Raw genomic sequence first — 18,438 nt, forward strand, 5'->3', positions numbered from 1 at the left:
GTCAAGCAACAAGGCCATTCTGTTGAAAGGATTTTCACAGACCACCCCAGGACCCCCGCCCTTCCCCTTCCTTTACCCCTCCATCCTCGCTGGCTCTCAGCAACAGAGCCCTCTGGAGTCAAATGAGCGGATGTGGGCACGGCAGGAGACAATGTGGGCCCAGCGCTGGCCATGCAGTCAGGATGCGGGGATCTGCAGTGATTTCTACTGCAATCAAACATCCCTCGTCTGAACACCCAGAATGCTCCAAAAATCTCACATTCTGTGAGCACCACCACCAGGATGCCACGAGAGGAATGTTCCACACCTGGCCCCAAATGACAAACAGCAATGCCCAGGCACGCTGAAAATACTGTGTAAAGTAACCTTCAGGCTATGTGCGTAAGGTGTGTGTAAACTCTGTGTTTAGACTTGGGTCCCATCCCCAAGATAGACATTATGCTTATGGTAATATACCCAAACCCCCAAATTCAAAAGTCTCCATACACTGTTATACCAGGCATTTTAAACAAAGGCTATTCAGCCTGTACCACAAATCAGACTATCAGCCCCGCGAGGACAGGGATGGTATCCTTGCCTGTCCTATCCAGTTTTAGACTATAAACAGGTGATGTTCAGCTGGGCTCTGGTGGCTCATGCCTGTAATCCTAAGTACGCAGAAAGTAGAGATTGCTGACCATGATAGCCTGAACAAAAAAGTTAAGACCTACCTTAAAAATAGCCAGAGTAAAATGATAGAGCATCTGCTTAGCAGGTACGAAGCCCTTGTGCTACAAAGAAAATGGAAAGGAAATGGAAAAGGAAAAGGGAAAGTGCAGCACCTCCCAAAATGCAGAAATGAACACAGGTACCAAAAAGCAAGGTAGAGTTTTAAATATTCAAACTCAGTTCTAAGACAGTGTTCTTAAAACCAGGCAGAGCCAGCGCCGGTAGCTCACATCTGTAATCCTAGCTACTCAGGAGGCTGAGATCTGAGGATTGTGGTTCAAAGTCAGCCCTGGCAAAAAAAAGTCCGTAAGATTCTTATCTCCAATAAACCACTCAAAAAACCAGAAGTGGCGCTGTGGCTCAAGTGTTAGAGTGTAAGCCTTGAGCTGAAGAGCTGAGGGACAGCGCCCAGGCCCAGAGTTCAGGCCCCACGACCAACAAAAAAATAAAAAATGAATTAAAAAAAATAACCAGGCAGAGCTGCTGGTGTTCATACACACCTGTAGACCAGGTACTCAGAAGGCTGAAACAAGAAGATCGTATAAGCTCATGAGTTTGAGCACAGCCAGGGCAATATGATGAGACTCTGTCCAAAAAAAAAAAAAAAAAGCAGTAGGCAGAGACTGATGAAAAGCACAGGTCCTCACACACGCAGGCTGAGCGAGGTGCCAGTCCTGTTCCTGCCGTGCCTTGGGCAGGGGTGAGGACACGCATGTGGAGGGGTGGGTTGCGTGGTAACAGGCCCAAGAGGAGGCTGGGGGGTGGATGTGGATGAAGGATGACTTGGCATGACTGTACCCAGAGCCAGGTCTGGAGGGAGGAAGACAGCAGGAGCCGAGCAGCCCTGGGGAAAATAAGCTGTGAGAGACACGGGAGTTGTCCGGTGGTCTTCTAGATGACCTTTAGAACCAGCCCTGGAACCCAAAACACGAAGGAACACTTGAATGGCAACAGGGTCTACACTCACCTTCCCAAGCACTTCTGAGGCCTCTTTTCTCCCCTGAGCCCTCAGCAACTCAGTCAAGTATGGAGGGAGATATTATCCCACGTACAGCGGCCGAAGCTTACGTCCCCCGAGGACAAAGGCCAAGGCCAGCCGGGCAGCACTGACAGCTTCCCCCAGCTCCTGGGTGAGCGCTGGCCGCCCAGGAGCGGACGGCCGGGGTGGGAGGGGGCTGGCGGGGAGACGCGCGCGAGTCAGTGGAAAGAAGCGATCGGGGCACTGGAGCAACGGCCAGCCGCAAGCAAAAGCTGACAACACGAGACTGCCACCAAAAACACCGAAACACACACGAGAGGTGTAAAGGCCTAATGGCCGATGGCTAATTAGCCCGGGGTCCTGAACAGGCCCCCCAGAAAGGGAGGCCTGTGTGGAGGTGGTGCTCGACGCGGGAGGCTTGATGTCCTCGCCCCCAGAGGCGCACAGGCCCCGTGCCGTGACTCCCCGGCAGCCGTCTCAGTGAGTAACCATGGTGATGCCCAGTGACGTCACCTCGGCAAGTCACCACATCCCAGACAAGGCCACGGGGGGGGGGGGGGTGGGGTGGGAGGGGAGAGGGGGGAATGCACCTGGAGGAGGGAGAAGGGCCCTCGGTGAGACCCGCGACTGCCTGCTCCTCGCACTGGATCATCACCGTACACAAGGCTGCGGGGCCACAACTATGCTGGGAAGCCACATGTGCACGGACAGGGGTCGCCTAGACATGTGTGCATGACCGGAGTGACCCAGTTCCTCAGACTAGATGCCACCCCATCCAGGAGGGGCCACGCACACAGCAGAGTCTCTGCCCAGAGGCATGGGTTGGTCACGGCCACCGGTGTGGTTAGGGACAAATGCTTCCACCTCAGAGCCTCTACCTCTCCACATCACCTGCCGAGGTAAGAGCGCACCTGCCTCCCAGGGCCGCTGTGGGCCATCGCCTGCAGAAGGCCCCACATCAGAAAGAAGCAGCAGGTATTTGGCCTCCTCCCTCTGTCCCACCCCTACGCTGGCCCCCTGCTAGACAGCGCAGAGGGGCTGAAGAGACTCTGAATAGTGACAGCCACAGCCCGCAGCTGTCGCACCAGGACATCCTACCAGAACCTGAAATGCAACTACCGACTCTCAAGGAAATCCAGAAGTGAACCATGGGTGAGCCACCAATTAACTGAAATCACAACACAGCAGATCTCAGCAAGATAAGGAAGGCAAGAAATCCAACCTATTCCATTCTGAGATCTGCAGCCCAAACGAAGCAAAACAACCCCTGGGCTCAGTGCAGAGTCAAAAGGCTTCACCTTAGAGCTCAAGGCTAGCGGGCAGCCCCTGCCCACGGCCCAGGGGCCCGGGCACTGCTCTCCTCTCAGTGCCAGGCTGCCATCCTGCTGCTCTGTTCCCCTGTGCCAACATATCTTTGTTTTTTTTTTTTTTTTTTTGTCGGTCGTGGGGCTTGAACTCTGGGCCTGAGCGCTGTCCCTCAGCTCTTCAGCTCAAGGCGAGCGCTCTACCACTTGAGCTACAGCGCCACTTCCGGTTTTCTGGTGGTTTATTGGAGATAGGAGTCTCACGGTCTCTCCTGCCCGGGCTGGCTTTGAACCTCGATCCTCAGATCTCAGCCTCCTGAGTAGCTAGGATTACAGGCGTGAGCCACCAGCGCCCGGCTTGTGCCAACATATCTTGAGGCCCAGCCTAGGGTGGTTCAAAGCTGGCTGCCAGCCCTGGGCTGCCTCAGGAAGGAGACCTGGCCTATGCCAGTACAATGCCACACTCCAGCACTGAGCTGGGGCGACCAGGGCATAAACGCCAGGGTCTTAGCCACCTGCTGGTGCTCATCAGAGCAACCCAGCTCCTGAAGATGCCGAGCACTGAACCTAAGATTCAGGCCCTGCCATTTGAGAGTTCCCAGCCTAGACTTCTGCCTGGTCCTCAAAACCAGCACTTGCGTGGAAAAGCACTTAATCTTTATGTTCACATGTGAACTACGCTGTACAGCAGGACGAACAAGTAGAAAGAAATATGCAAAAAACATTCAGCAATCTTACATCACTGACTGAAAAAGAGATGGCTTTTACAAGTACATCCAGAAAGACAGATGAATGTCCACATTAAATTTTTGACATCAGTTGAAATATTTTGAATATATAAAAAAAAAGCCTGAGTAACTACAGCCTGAGAGACAGTCATGTTTTCCCAAAAAAGCAAAAAGACAGCCTAAAGTGGAGAGAAGAAAGACATGTCAGGGGAGATCATAAAACATAAGTGGAAAGCAGATGGAAAAGCCCCTAACCCTGGCTTTCTCTAGAAGGAGCCCTCTGCAGGATCTTCATGATCTGACTGAGAATGAGTTCAAACACCAGAGAAAGAGAAGCAGACTGGTCCAGGGCCAGCTCAGACACATCCATTGCAACAACAGAGCAACAACATAAAGCAGGTAAGATATTTTGAGCCCAAGTGATGAAATAAATGTGGGCTAATCACAGAGGCCCACAGTCAAGAATTATGAGAGGAAGAAAGAGAGAAAACACGGCTCAGCAGCAGAGTGCCTACCTAGCAACCACAAAACCCACGGTTCAAACCCTGGTACCACCAAAAACAACCCAACTCCAATGCACACTACTTTATGTAGCTCACGTAGTAGAGTGCCCACCTGACAAATGGGAAGCCCTGAGTTCAAACCCAGAACCACCAAAAAAAAAAGGAAAAAAAATACAAAGTCACTCAGAAGGCCACGCCCTGGCCAGTCTGGGAAGACATGGGGGGAGAGACTGACACCATATGCCGCCATCTTGCCAGCAGATCAGGCCAGCAGGGAGACAGTGGGACTCGGTTCAGGGCCAGCAGAAAACTGGATCGTTTGAAGAGAAGGCAGTGGGACGTTCACAAGAAATAAAATCACATTTAGCCCTTCATTAGAACTGTTACAGAATAAACAGAAGGGCCTACCAGGAAACCTTGAACATAACCCATGGCTTTCCCAAGATCAGCACGCTTTCAGGAATGTGCAAGGGCCATCATTAATCAAAGACCTATGAGCCAGACCCATGCCAAACGTTTCACATACTGGACTTCATTTATCCCCCAACCGATTCATGAGATAAGAACCATTGATATCCCTATCTTACAGACCAAGTAAAAGTGAGGAAAGTAACAGATCTCGGCTGTCAGTCGGGTATGTCTACCCTCTCTGTGCTCTGAGAGGTCATGCACAGAGTGACCGCTGGGACCGGACGATCTTCATACGCCAGTCACCGGGAGGGAAATGTGGCACGCTGGCTGTGCCATGCAGGGGAAGATGGGCAGAATGTTGGTGAAGTGTGAGCTGCTGTGCGGCCCCAGAGAGAAGGCATTGTCACACAGTCTGGACCGCAATCAGCTCAGACTTCCCAAGTGCGCTCTTCTCCCAGAGCCTTGTCATATCCCTGTGATCTCAGTTTCCTCACCTCTAAAATGCCCCCCCAGGCTCCCATCCCAAAGGACAGCTTGGCACTTTAATAAGGCACTGAGTTGGGCACTGGTGTCTCATGCCTGTCATCCTAGCTACTCAGGAGGCTGAGATCTAGGGATCACAGTTTGAAGCCAGCCTGGACAAGAAAAGTCTGTGAGACTCTTATGTTCAATTAATCACAGAAAAAGCTGGAAGTGGCACTGTGGCTCAAGTGGTAGAGTGCTAGTCTTAAGCAAAAGTAGCCCAGGACGCACCGAGGCCCTGAGTTATAGGCCCAGGACTGGTCAAAAAAATAATAAGTCAATGATTCCTTTACACAAGTGCCTGGTTTTTAAGAATCACCAAGCTCCTCTTCTTAGAGATTCTTCTGTTCCCCCCCAGGTCTGAGAGAGGAAACAAAAAGAAAAGGAGAAAATGAACATCAAACAGAGAATATAGAATGCACAATAAATGTTAGCCTAAAAAAAGACAGCAAACTGGATGGTGATGAAGAGCCAAACTCACAGGCAGATCACAGGGAAGAGCCTGAACAAACAGCAGGACAAAACAATAAATTCTAATGCTGACAAAGATGGTGTAAAACATCTAAGAAAAAAAATATCAAAGCCCAGCAAGGGCTCTTGGCCTATCAGCCGCCTCCTGTGCGGGACTCCAACACTGAGGGTCAGACAGCCATCCCGCTGCAGCCAGAGGCCAACGGAGGAAAAAATCTGCACAGCATCACAGCACCACTAGAAAACGCAAAACAGCCAGAAGCATGGCTCGATGGTACAGCACCTGCCCAGCAAATTCAAACCCTAGTTCCACCAAGAAAAAGAAAATATACTACCTACCCCTGCCTCGGCTCCCGTAACATTAGAACTGTCTACTTAGAACAGTGGTCACCACCTGTCAAGAAAGACGACTGTCAAAGCCAGAGGACAGCAGCTGTGTGCCAAGCGATGAGGCCAAGACTAGAAGGCTAAGCTAGTGTTCTTCGGGCCAGAAAGTCTAGTGCCAAGAGGAAGGGAAAAAAGGAGGCACTAATCTGGCCACCAAATCTGGAACACCTGCTGGAGAGGCAGAGACGAGGAGGCAGCAGGGTGCAGGACTGGGTTTGGACAAGGGTATGAAGGCAGAGGTGGGTCTCCTAGGGTCCCAACCCATGTATCTTCACCCTCTGAGAAAGGCTGTGAAGGCAAGGATGGGAGATCGCCAATGCCCCGAAGGCCTGCACCGCCTCCTGGCTGGGTAACCAGTGGTGTGAGTACAAGGCCAGTCTTGAGACAGGGCAAGCCACTGTCAGCCACCCCCTTCCATGCCACACTGGCCCCTAGAGGTGGCAGTGGGAACTGCTGGGACTAACATGACAATGTCCTGCTTTCTAGGACCTCTGCAAAGAGCAAGGGATACTGGCTAGATGTGCAGTGAACAGAAGAACACACCCCTCTTCTCTAACGAACGCAAACCCGTAGTAACAGCCCTACAGCAAGGCTCTTTAGCTCCTATTTCCTGGCTGAGGACTAGAAAATGTTTCTCTCCTTTCTCTTCCCACTTTAACATACATTAAAATAAATCCTTCCTAAAACTCGTGTGTGTGTGTGTGTGTGTGTGTGTGTGTGTGTGTGTGTGTGTGTGTGTGTGTGTGTGTGTGTACACATATCACTAAAATCTTCCCAAATGCCTCACTTTGGCTTGTAAAGGTAAGCCTCACCATATGCTAAGATGGCTCCGGGAGGACCCATGGGGTGAAGCAGGCTTACAAGTTACCATCCAGAGTCCACCCAGCCATCCTGAGACTTCCCTGCACAAGCTCTATCCACAGACAGGCCAAAGTCCTGGGGCGGGACGGGGCCCAGAAAGAACAAACCGTGGGGCCCCAAAGGAGCTAGTGCTGATGGGAGGCCCACAGGGACAGGCGAACACACACGTGTGCGCTCTAAATCCTGCCTAGTCTTGAAGTGATCATTGCCTATGCACACTGGCAGCATACACCCCTCATACACACACCACACACACACACCACACATACACACCACACACACACATACCACACACACACACACACACACACACAGCCTACAGTAACCCCGTAGGAATTGGTGACCCAATCGTGTTTTCCTCCAAATGCACAATCAAAGCACCAGTCCACCTACTACTCAAGAGAAAAATCCAGAAGAGCAGCAACAATGTTTCCTCCAACTGCTAGTAACAAAAAGAGAGGAAGTGACTTACAGTGCCAATTAGGGAACCCTGAAATCTAGTCTCAGCCTTCTGATTCCAAGGGAGAGAGGGCAGGAATTAAACCAGACCAAGACGGCCTGCATGCTGAGGAGACACCTGGGGAGATAGCTGCGCATGCGGGGCAGTGCGCATGGCTTTCTGTGCCACCTAGGTGGAAACACAAGCTTGCAAAACTGTGAAGGACACCAACAGCTCACCGCTGTCCAGTAGCTATCCACAGACAGCAGTGACAGGAAAGGCCTGGAATTAGGACTAGTCCACAAGACTTTTTTTGCTTGCTCTGCAGTGTCTGCAATATTGTTTCCCCTATAGAGACTGTGTTTGTGCATGACTTCTGCAGTGAAAGTTTCATTTATTTTTTTCTTAAAGAAAAACAGACCCTGGTCAATACATTTCATAATGAGTTTGGGGAGTGACCTGTGCTCGGCCTGTTCCCCCTCCCCCTCCCCCTCCCCCTCCAGTCCAGCAGGCTGAGCCATCTGCTTCCAGCCAGTTTTGCAACACAGATCTTGTTTCAATCTTTCAAGTGCAACTCTGTAACTTCGTGGATAGTTAAATTTACATGGCAGCTCAAAGAAGAGACAGAAAAAGAGAATGCTTGTTGCCAGGACTTCCCATAATCCTAAAGAAGATCCTAGAAATAATTCCAGGTCAAACCCAGCAGTACAGCCCAAAACACCAGGGCAGCCACACAGGCAGGCACACACGCATACACCAATGACACAGCTCATGACCAGTCACGCTTCCTACACTTGAGTGACCTGAGCCTCTGAACTCCCATCTGGGAGTCAGGGTTTCTAGTATCAACCTGAATCCCTCCACCCAAGGAAAAGAACCTCAACACCTATTAGACACATATACTATCATAGATACTATATATACAGTAACATACTACATCATACACTACAACATACTGTATATACATATATTACATATGCTATATACTATAATGTATACTACATACTATAACATATACCACATATACTATAAACTATAATGCATACTATATACATATATCTCATATGCTACATATACATATATATTATATGTACTATATACTATAATACATACTATATATGCTATACTATATATACTATAATGTATACTATAATGTATTTTCATTTACTTACTAGGAGCACCTAACCACATAGAATACTGAGTTTATCGTTTATTTACTGCTATGGTAGGTATTGAAATTAGGGCCTCATGTGTGCGACAATTTCATAACCAATGAATGAGCTACATATATACAGCCCAGCCCTGGATACAAATTTTTAATTACACACACACACACACACACACACACACACACACCTCTTCAAAGCACCACTTATTGATTACTTGGAAACACCCAATTAGCCCAGCACAGTGAGTCATTTCTGAAGTCCCAGCTACTTGGGAGCTGGTGACAGGAAGATATAGTAGAGATAGAAAGATCACAATTTGAGGCCCGCCCAGGAAAATGTTGGTGAGACTCTAGCACAAAGAACAATCTGGGAGAGGTGGAAACCCCAGCTACATGGGATGCAGACGAGGTAGGACTGAGGCTACAGGTTGGCTTTGGGTAAAACTGAGAGACCCTACCTGAAACATGGCTGACCATACAAAGGCTAGAGGCAGGGCTCCAGTGGCAGGGACTTGCCTACAAGCAGGAGGCCCTGAGTTCCAATCCCAGTACTGCCTCATACACACACAGTATTACAATACAAAAAAGTGACTAGGAAAAATAAGCTACCTCCCGCTGGGGCAGGATACAGGAGCATTACAGCGGCAATAAACATGCTTTGTCTCCACACGCCTTTTCAAAACTGCACTTAAGACAAATACGTAAATTATACTTCAATTTTTTTGTCTTTTTGCCAGTCTTGGGGCTTGCTCAGGGCCTAGGCACTGTCTCTGAGCTTCTTTTGCTGAAGGCTACCACTCTACCACTTCCGCTACAGTGCTACTTCCAGCTTTTTCTGGTTATGTGGTACTGGCGAACTGAACCCAGGGCTTCATGTATGCTGGGCAAGCACGCTACCACTAAGCCACATTCCCAGCCATACCTCAATTTTTAAAGAAAGGAAAGAAAGCCACACTCAAAAACAGCTTCTCCTCCCTACCGCCGAGAACCCTGTCCTATGGACATTTGAGGATCACTCAATACCATAGCGACCAGGCCCCATAAAAATAGACAAGACTAAAATGGATAGAGGACACACAAATTTCAGAACCGCACACTAAGAGTAATTCATGTTCAGAAGAAGAAAAATATAGAAACAGGACAGCAACTTTTTAATTCCTCCTGCACTTAACCACTAACTGTAGTAGCTAATTTACTGAGAGTCATATGTCTTTCCAATATTCAGAGGGCAAGACAGAGTGACAGACAGACAGTCAGACCTGCCGTTCATTATTATATCTTGCTTTATTAGAAAAAATAAGTATGTAGGCATGGTGGCACACTTCTGTAATCCCAGCACTTGGGAGTCAGCAGAGGCAGGAGTGGGAAGCCACGCAGGACTAGAAAAAGAGTTCGAAGCCATACATACTAAGACCCCATTTCTGAAAAACCAAGGAAATAAAGGACACCTGGGTCCCTCACCAATTAGTACACTAAGACTTTTTTTCAGTTTTAGGTCTAAATAACCAGTGTGTGTGTGTACCAGTCCTGGGGTTTAAACTCAGGGTCTGGGCGCTGTCCCTGAGCTTTTGCTCAAGGCTGGCACTCTACCATGTAAGCCAGAGCTCCACTTCTGGCTTTTTTGGCTGCGGGGGGAGGAGGGAAGGGGTGTTTACGGGGAGGTAAGAGCTTCCTACCTAGGCTGGCTTCACACAGCTATTCTCAGAGCTCAGCCACTTGAGCAGCTAGGATCACAGGCGTGAGCCACCTGCACCTGGCCCTCCCTCTCCTTTTTTTGGCTGGCTGGATGCTTAGTTGATGAGTGGAGACAGGGTCTCACTACTCAGTAGCCCAGGTTACCTGGGACCTCTCTGTTACCCTGAGAACTGTTGGGAGGGCTCTGGAGATCAGGTTCACCCCTCCCCTTGTCTGCACAGCAGGCCTGATCACACCTGCAACAGTGGGAAGCTCAGACTTGTCCACCATGGGACAGGCCGCCAACCAGAGAATCGCTTTCCCTGCAGAGCCGAGCGCGGCCCTCGCAGTGTTGAACAAGGCCCGGCCGCCCACCCTCTGCACAATCAGGAGAGGACAGACACCATCTCCCGTCCATGGATCCAACTCCAACCCCAGCGGCCAAAGTGAGTGTCTACCCTCCCTACACCACACAGCCGCTGAAACACTTCGAAGGCGCTACTGTGCCCATGCGGTGAGCACCCTCCAGTCAGGGTTCCCACATGGCTCAGGACCCACCAGGTCCTGAAGCCAATCAAGTAACTCCTTCATTTGATTATTTATTAAAAGCTCACACTGAACTCACAAAGCCTCCTCAGGTCAGGGGCTGAGTCTTACTTGGTGATTCCAGTGCCCAACCCGGTGTTCGAAACCCAGATACTCAACACTGGCTACTGAATCTTCTACCATAGCTTGACCTGACCGTGAACAGCAAAATGTTTTCCAAGTAGCACTATTTTCCCCACTGACGAATAATAAAATGAAGGGGGGGAAGGGAGCCATCTGCTTCAACTCACCCACAAGAAGCACTGTATTTTGATATTCGTGTTATGAATACATTTCCTTACGGTTGGTTATTCTATAGGTGCACTGGTCTTTTTTTTTAATGTAACATTTACATTCACATTTCAGTTGCACCTCCTCTTGTAACAGAAGCATTCTTCCCTCTGATTTGAAAATGATTGCTAACGTTGTACCATTCCCTTATAAAGACATATCGAACCTGGGCACCAGGGGCTCAAGCCTGTACTCCTAGCTACCCACACAGCTGAGATCTCAGGATCAGGGTTCAAAGTCATTAGGAAAAGTCCCTGAGATTCTTACCTCCAATCAACATGCTACCCTTGGGCAAAAAAGCTCTAGGACAGCACCCAGGCCCTGAGTTCAAGTCCCAGAACTGGAACAAAATAATAATAATAATAAAATAAAGACGCATGGATCAGAACTCAATCACCCCATCACTGCAGCCCAGGCTACTGCCTACTTCAGCTTTTCCAATTTTTCCCATTTTTGCCTGTTTTGTTCAAAAGTCTCTTATAGTAGCCAGGCCCTAGTGGCTCACACCTGTAATCCTAGCTACTCAGGAGGCTGAGATCTGAGGATTGCAGTTCAAAGCCAGCCCAGGCAGTAAAGTCCATGAAACTCTTATCTCCAATAAACTACCAGAAAAAACAGAAGTGGCACTGTGGCTCAAGTGGTAGTCTTGAACTGAAGAGCTGAGAGAAGCACCCAGGCCCCAAGTTCAAGCCCCATAACAAACAAAAAAAGCAAAAAGCATTCACATTTTGAATATGATCTCAGAGATAACCCTAGCGAAGGGATTATCTTATAATGTATAAACATGATATATTTTGGTTCAAAGTTTTCAAACTAAATCAGACTTTATACTTGTTTCTTACTGAATTTTTCTTTCTTTTCTTTTTCTTAGTCTTGGTCTACCTGTTAAATAAGCAATCCCTCCCTCTATCATCAACATACCTTCCAGTCATCCACGGAGCAGCTCAAAGCTCAGGCTGGAATACTATAGCATCACTTTCAGACCCATTTCCTGAAAAGGGGCTAATTCAGTGCCAATAATGAATTGTTTTCTGTGTGATTATCAAGTTAACCACGCCACCCAGCCCAGATTTTACCACTTAGGACTGAACATGGAGAATCACATCCTGAGACACTGTTCATACTTCACTGAAGCCACAAGGAGCCATAGCTGCTGCCCGAATTCTCCAGTTAGTAACCCAACAACCGTTCAGAACAGTGCGGATTCATTTCCCAAGGAGTCTGACTTCCAGTTCTCCTGCCACCCTACAGTCACACTGTTAAGCAAAATGCACTTTAGCTTTTTTCTGAGACAGGGTCTATCTATGCAGCCCAGGCTAGCCTAGAAGTCACTGAATAATCCAGGCTGATCTCAAAGCTATGATCCTCCTGTGCTCCACCCACGTGCTAGGATTAAGAGCATGCACTTCCATGTTCAGGTGAGTGATACTGGAATTTAAACTCAGGGCTGTATACTTGCTAACCAGGCACTCTACCACTTGAACCATACCTCCAGCCAGTCTTTTTGCTCTGGCTATTTTTGAGCAAAGTCCTCACCTTTTTACCCAGACTGGAACTATGATCCCCCTGATGTCAGCTTGCTGTTATAGCTAGAATGACAGCAACATGCCAGTCCATCTAGCTATTGACTAAGATGGGTTCTCATGAACTTTTTTATTTTTGCCCAACAGGCCTCAATTAGCAATCCTTTTGATTTCATGTCCTGAGTAGCATGGATTACAGTCATGAGCCACTACACCCATATTAACGTTTGTTACATCAGCAATATTATTTTAATAACTGAAATATATCCCGCCTGTAAAAAGCAGGACTAGTGGTCGGTCCCACTCACCTGTAGCTTCCTGGGAAAGAGCTCTGGCCTCTCGGGGTAACCCACACTGCTGTAGATGACAAGGATTTAAACTTACTCCAGCTACCTTGGACATAGGCCAGGTGTTCTGGAATCACTTCCATTCGCCCCTGTGCTTGAACAGCTATTGTGTGGTCATCATGAACCTGTCTGGATGCTGGAGACACTGCAGGGGTAAGGAAAGGAGACAGGACTCCGCCCTTCTCACACTTCCCTTGTACTGACTCACAGATCCAAAGCTCCCGAGAATCTAATATCAAGCGGCATTTGACAACCTGACTCACGTCTCACCTAGTTATTTCCTGTACCTAGACGGCACCCTCAGAGAACCCTGCGAGGAACTAGCACCTAACAAGGGGGTTGCACCTAGAACAGGGGAGTGGGGATCCCTGGAAATCTACCTCACTCCACAGAATGCAAGTCAGGCTCTCTCTAAAGAAAACCATTCCAGTCATCGTAAAAGTGGTTCCAGTCCCAGCCAGCACTCAGAATGCGCTGCTGACTTGTCTAATAACAAGCACACTGCACACAAGGATCTCCAATTCCATCATGTCACTCTCCTGCCAGAACCCAGAACCCATGATGGGCCAGCCATCCCCAACTCCTTGGCTTGACCTCCAGATCCCTTAAAAACAGGCTGTGCCAGGTGCTGGTGGCTCACGCCTGTCATCCTAGCTACTCAGGAGGCTGAGATCTGAGGATCATGGTTCAAAGCCAGCCTAGGCAGGAAAGTCCATGAGACGCTTATCTCCAATTAACCACCAGAAAACCAGCGCTCACCTTGAGCTGAAGAACTCACGGACAGTGCCCAGGACCAGAGTTCAAGCCCCATGACTGACCAAAAAAAAAAAAAAAAAAAAAAAAAGAAATACCACCTGAGGCTGCAAACAAATGCAACTGTGGTATTCAGCATTCACTGTTAACTGTCTCTTGTGGGCAGGGAGGGGAGGAGAGGGGAAGCAATGGAAAGAGTGATGTCCAAAAAAAAGAAACACACGGACTGGGAAAGGTGGTGTAGTGGTAGCGCATTTGCCCAGCATGCACGAAGCCCTAATGCATGAGACCCTAGGTTCGATTCCTCAATACCACATAAACAGAAAAGGCTGGAAGTGGCGTTGTAGCTCAAGTGGCAGAGTGCTAGTCTTGAGCAAAAGACGCTCAGAGACCGTGTCTAGGCCCTGAGTTCAAGCCCCAGGCCTCCAGGGGAGAGGGGCCACGGAGAATACTCATTACCTGACTCATGAAATGGTACAACATCTTAGTAGTAATAATAATATTGTATGCTTTAAACACTGAGGTGGCAAAGCTAAATGCCTGCAGGGCTCAGCAGAGAAGGTAAGCAACTAGATGGAGGCAACAGGCAGCCCAAGGCCCAGGCAGAGGCGATCCCTGTGCAGAGCACGCAGCCTTCCCGCAGCTCCCGCTCCCGCCACACCTGACTCTGAAGGAGCCTCAAACCCAGAGACTTGCTGGATCTTTTTCCAACTTTGTTAAAACTTTGGTGTTGTCCTAACTGTAACACCAGCTGGCCACCTACTTACAAGCCCCCCACTGCATACAACCCTGCGCCACACCTATAGCCGAGGTCTCCCTCTAGCCTCACTCAATCAGCAAGCCACACCTGCTTCTCACCCCGACACCACTTCCCACAGGACACACCCCACAAAAAGCATCTCAGATTTTTCTTATTCCAGAGTTTTTCCAAGCCAGCACTGTGTTGCACACACGTAATCCCAGGTACCTGGAGGCTGAGGCAGGAGGATCTTGAGTTCAAGGCCAGTTCCAGCAAAGTTACTGAGATCCTATCTCAAACATAAAATACACTGACTAAAGTATGGTATACACGAGGTTGATTTTCATGGCATAACCCCTTAGAACCATTAACAGAGGGCTTACCAAAGTAAGTACCAGGAAGCTAAAACACTGTCTTGTCTACAGGAGAGGGGCAAATGAACGAAGACAGGAACTATACTGGTAAATACAATGTGCATGTGTGAAAATGGAACTAGGAACTTGAATAGTGGAGAAGGATGGAAGAGGTAACACTGGCCAGGATGCATTGTACTTATAAACCAACACATTGAGGCCCTGGTGGCTCACGCCCATAATCCTAGCTACTCAGGAGGCTGAGATCTGAAGATCGTGGTTCCAAGCAAGCCGGGGCAGAAAAGTCCTTGAGACTATTATCTCCAATTAAGCAACCAAAAAAAAAAAAAAAACGGAAGTGAAGCTGTGGCTCAAGTGGTAGAGCACTGGCCTTAAGCACAAAAGCTCAGAGACAGCACCTAGTGCCTGAGTTCAAGTTCCAGGACCTACACTCAAAATAAACAAACTGATACTGAATTGAAATTCTGTTTTACAATTATCTAAAGGTAGCTTTTAAATAAATTTATTTTTTAAAGTGAAATACAAAATGTACCCACTACCTTACTTATGTAACTGTAACCCCTCTGTACATCACCCAGGCAATAAAATTTTTAAAAATAATTTTTTTTAAAAAATGAAATACAAAAGGCCTCGGATCTTGGCTCGAGGTAGAGTACTTGTCAACCATGCACAAGGCCTTGGATTCAATCTCCAGAACCACAAAAAGGTTTCCGCAGCCACACAGGCACTGGTTACTGCTCCCCACTCCCGGCCGCCCCTTTCCTTGTCATTTTAACATTCAATTGTTTTGCCAGGAACACGTTAGCTCTCCAACTAGACTGCACGTGTCCATCTCTCTATACTTCGTTCTCCTTTGGCATTGAGAAGAATAGCTCTCCATGGAGCAGCTTTTTAATTCGGAATGTGAAAATCCTCCATGCTTCTCAAACTGTGGGTTTTGATCTATCAAAGAGTGTTTGGGCCGGACACCAGTGGCCCACACAGTAATCCTACTTACTCAAGAGACTGAGGAGATTGTAGTTCAAACCAAGCCCAGGTAGATAAATCTGAGAGATACTTATGTCTAATTAACCATCAAAGAAAATCCAGATGTGGAGGTGTGGCTCCAGTGGTAGAGAGCTAGCCTCAAGCAAGAAGGCCTAGAGAGAGCACAAGGCCCTGAGTTCAAGCCCCAGTACCAGAGCACAGATGCGCACACACATACACACACACACACACACACACACACACACACAGAAGTTGGGTCATCTTAGTAGACTACAAGAAACGTTTATTTTTTAAGTAAAAAGTAATTGAATTTAAGTCAGGAGCATGCACCAAGCAAAGGGATGTAGTGTATCATGAACTGAAGTCATATTTTTTACATAAGATTATGTGTACTAGATTATGATATAAATTTTATTTATTTTATTGGTCATGGGGCTTGAACGCTGGGCCTGGGCGCTGTCCCTGAGCTCTTCAGCTCAAGACTAGTGCTCTACCACTTGAGCCACAGCACCACTTCTGGTTTTCTGGTGGTTAATTGGAGATAAGAGTCTCAAGGACTTTCCTAACTGGGCTGGCTTTGAACCACGATCCTCAGATCCTGAGTAGCTAGGATTATAGGCATGAGTCACCGGCGCCTGGCTTATTTCTTAATGTAGGTCCTGGTCAAACAGTATCAAAAGCATTGCTCTACAATGAGTAAGTGAACTCAAGCCCTGCTCCATGCACATTTTCTCTCTCTCTTTTTTTTTTTTTTTTTTTTTTTTGGTGGGGAGAAATGGTCAGCTATTCCCTATGAAGAAAAAGAAATCTGACCCACACCATCAGCCTTCCCCCAAGTCCCCTCTTCTCCTGCCAGCTCACTGATCCTACATGGCAGAGAAGCAGGAGGCTGGGTAACTATAATTACATTCTCAGCTCACTCAGTAACCTTCCGCAATCATCCTTCAAACCCCGATGTTGCAAGTTGAGGCTTGGGGAATTTGTTCAGCAAATCACCCCACGTTGCCTTTGCAACGAGAAAGCAGAATTCAAAGCTCAGAAGAAACAGCCCTGGCTCCCTTCTCCCTGCTGGTCTCCCAACTCCTGGGACAACTGGACTGAATTGGAAAGGACTGCTCTAGAAAACGCAATATTCCTACACCCCAATTCCCTTCTTCAGGTCATCTGGACGCTCACTCTCCCCTACCACGAAAGGGACACCCAAGACTATCCAGACTGCGGTGCAGAGAAAAGTTCAGGCATACTTCAAAACCCAACAACTGACACCTTTGGCATCTCACTCTACTTCTCTCCAACCTCCCTCCCACCCTCGTGCTTACAGGATAAATGATCCCAGTTTCCTGGAGCGCCCACTCCCTAGAGCTGCTCCTCCAACTCCGCAGTCACAGCCAGGTGAAGTCGAGTGAACACAGAAGGGCAAAACACAGAAGCCTTGGTAGTTGGCCTAAGTCCCACTCACGCTCTGCTGTCTTACGACCAGGATGACTCCACACTTCCCCCAGTGCCCTGCCCACTCTTCCCCCCAACACCATATCCTAGTGTTCCCACCAACCTCAGAGCTGCCATTGCTGGGGAGCACCTACACTCAGATACCTTGGCAAACAAGAGATCTACAGCTTGAGTGTGAATTACTTCTCTGCAAAACACACATTTTCGATTTCTCCAGTTACCAACTTCAGCAGGTCCAAGGTCCTGGCAAACCATCAACTCCCACAAAGAATTATTTTCCCTTGGTGTCTTCTTCACCCTGCCCCTGTTAGCAGATTGCTTCAACAGTAATATTTCTAAGACCCAACAGCTTTTCCATTTCCAATTAAACCCGGTCCAAACCTTGAGCATGCCACAACTGCCACAGTGTGCTAACGGGTCTAGCTCCTAACGTTACTTTCAAAAGCCTTTCCACATACTCTCCTTACATCACTCACTGGTCCTCAGATCTTCTCAGGACACATGAGAAGAGAGCGTAATTTCTCAGTCTGGCTTTCTAGGCCTTTCACAATCTCTGCCTTTGCTCCTCTCCATTTTTATCTTCTTTTCTTTGTCCCAGACTGGAACTCGAACTCAGTACCTGACACTCTTCCTCATTGATTAGTGCTCTACCAACTGAGCCAAGCCTCCAACACCTCCATTTTTATCTTCTATGTTCAGAAAACATCCCAAGACAAGTAAAACCAGCTCCTCCAAAGTCACCTACAACCCTACTTTGCGAAGCAGCTCAAGGGTCTCCAAGGACGCAGCTCTAGCTCCCTCCCCACCTCCCACCACCCCCTGTGGCCGGCGTGGGGTTTTGTTTCTGTGTCCTCCCTGAGGTGGTAGGTCAGGAGGAAATCTTCCCTTGAACTTTTGTATCCTTTCTTGCTGAGAACAACCACTGCTGGTCTTTTCTGCATCCCACCTGTTACTTCTTTCCTGACTTTTGGGTCTTGCCAGTGGATTATTCTCCACATACAGAACTTACTTGGAAACTAATCCCCTAAGTCCTTTTAACTCGAATGTCAATCTGCTACGTCCCCATCCTGCAGCATGTATGCTAACTGGACCATCAGAACACATTCATTTCAACTTGAGCTCTCCAATGGCTTTTCCCTGGGTTTGCTGAGGATTTTCACTTTCTCCTGTACCTCTAACCATCTCCCAGAGAGCCGGGCCTGGAGCTGAGGACACCCAGGGACCGGTGTATTGTA

General features: G+C 48.2%; 1 protein-coding gene across 4 annotated transcripts in view; it reads right to left on the reverse strand.

Annotated features, from left to right (window-relative positions):
* The window catches only part of Znf395 (zinc finger protein 395), a 54,230-nt gene that overhangs the window by 20,923 nt on the left and 14,869 nt on the right, over positions 1-18,438 (reverse strand). The gene's annotated exons all lie outside the window — the stretch shown is intronic.

The sequence above is a fragment of the Dipodomys merriami genome, unplaced genomic scaffold, assembly GCF_024711535.1.
Source record: "Dipodomys merriami isolate MVZ:Mamm:240054 unplaced genomic scaffold, mDipMer1.0.p SCAF_12, whole genome shotgun sequence".
Classification (NCBI taxonomy): domain Eukaryota; kingdom Metazoa; phylum Chordata; class Mammalia; order Rodentia; family Heteromyidae; genus Dipodomys; species Dipodomys merriami.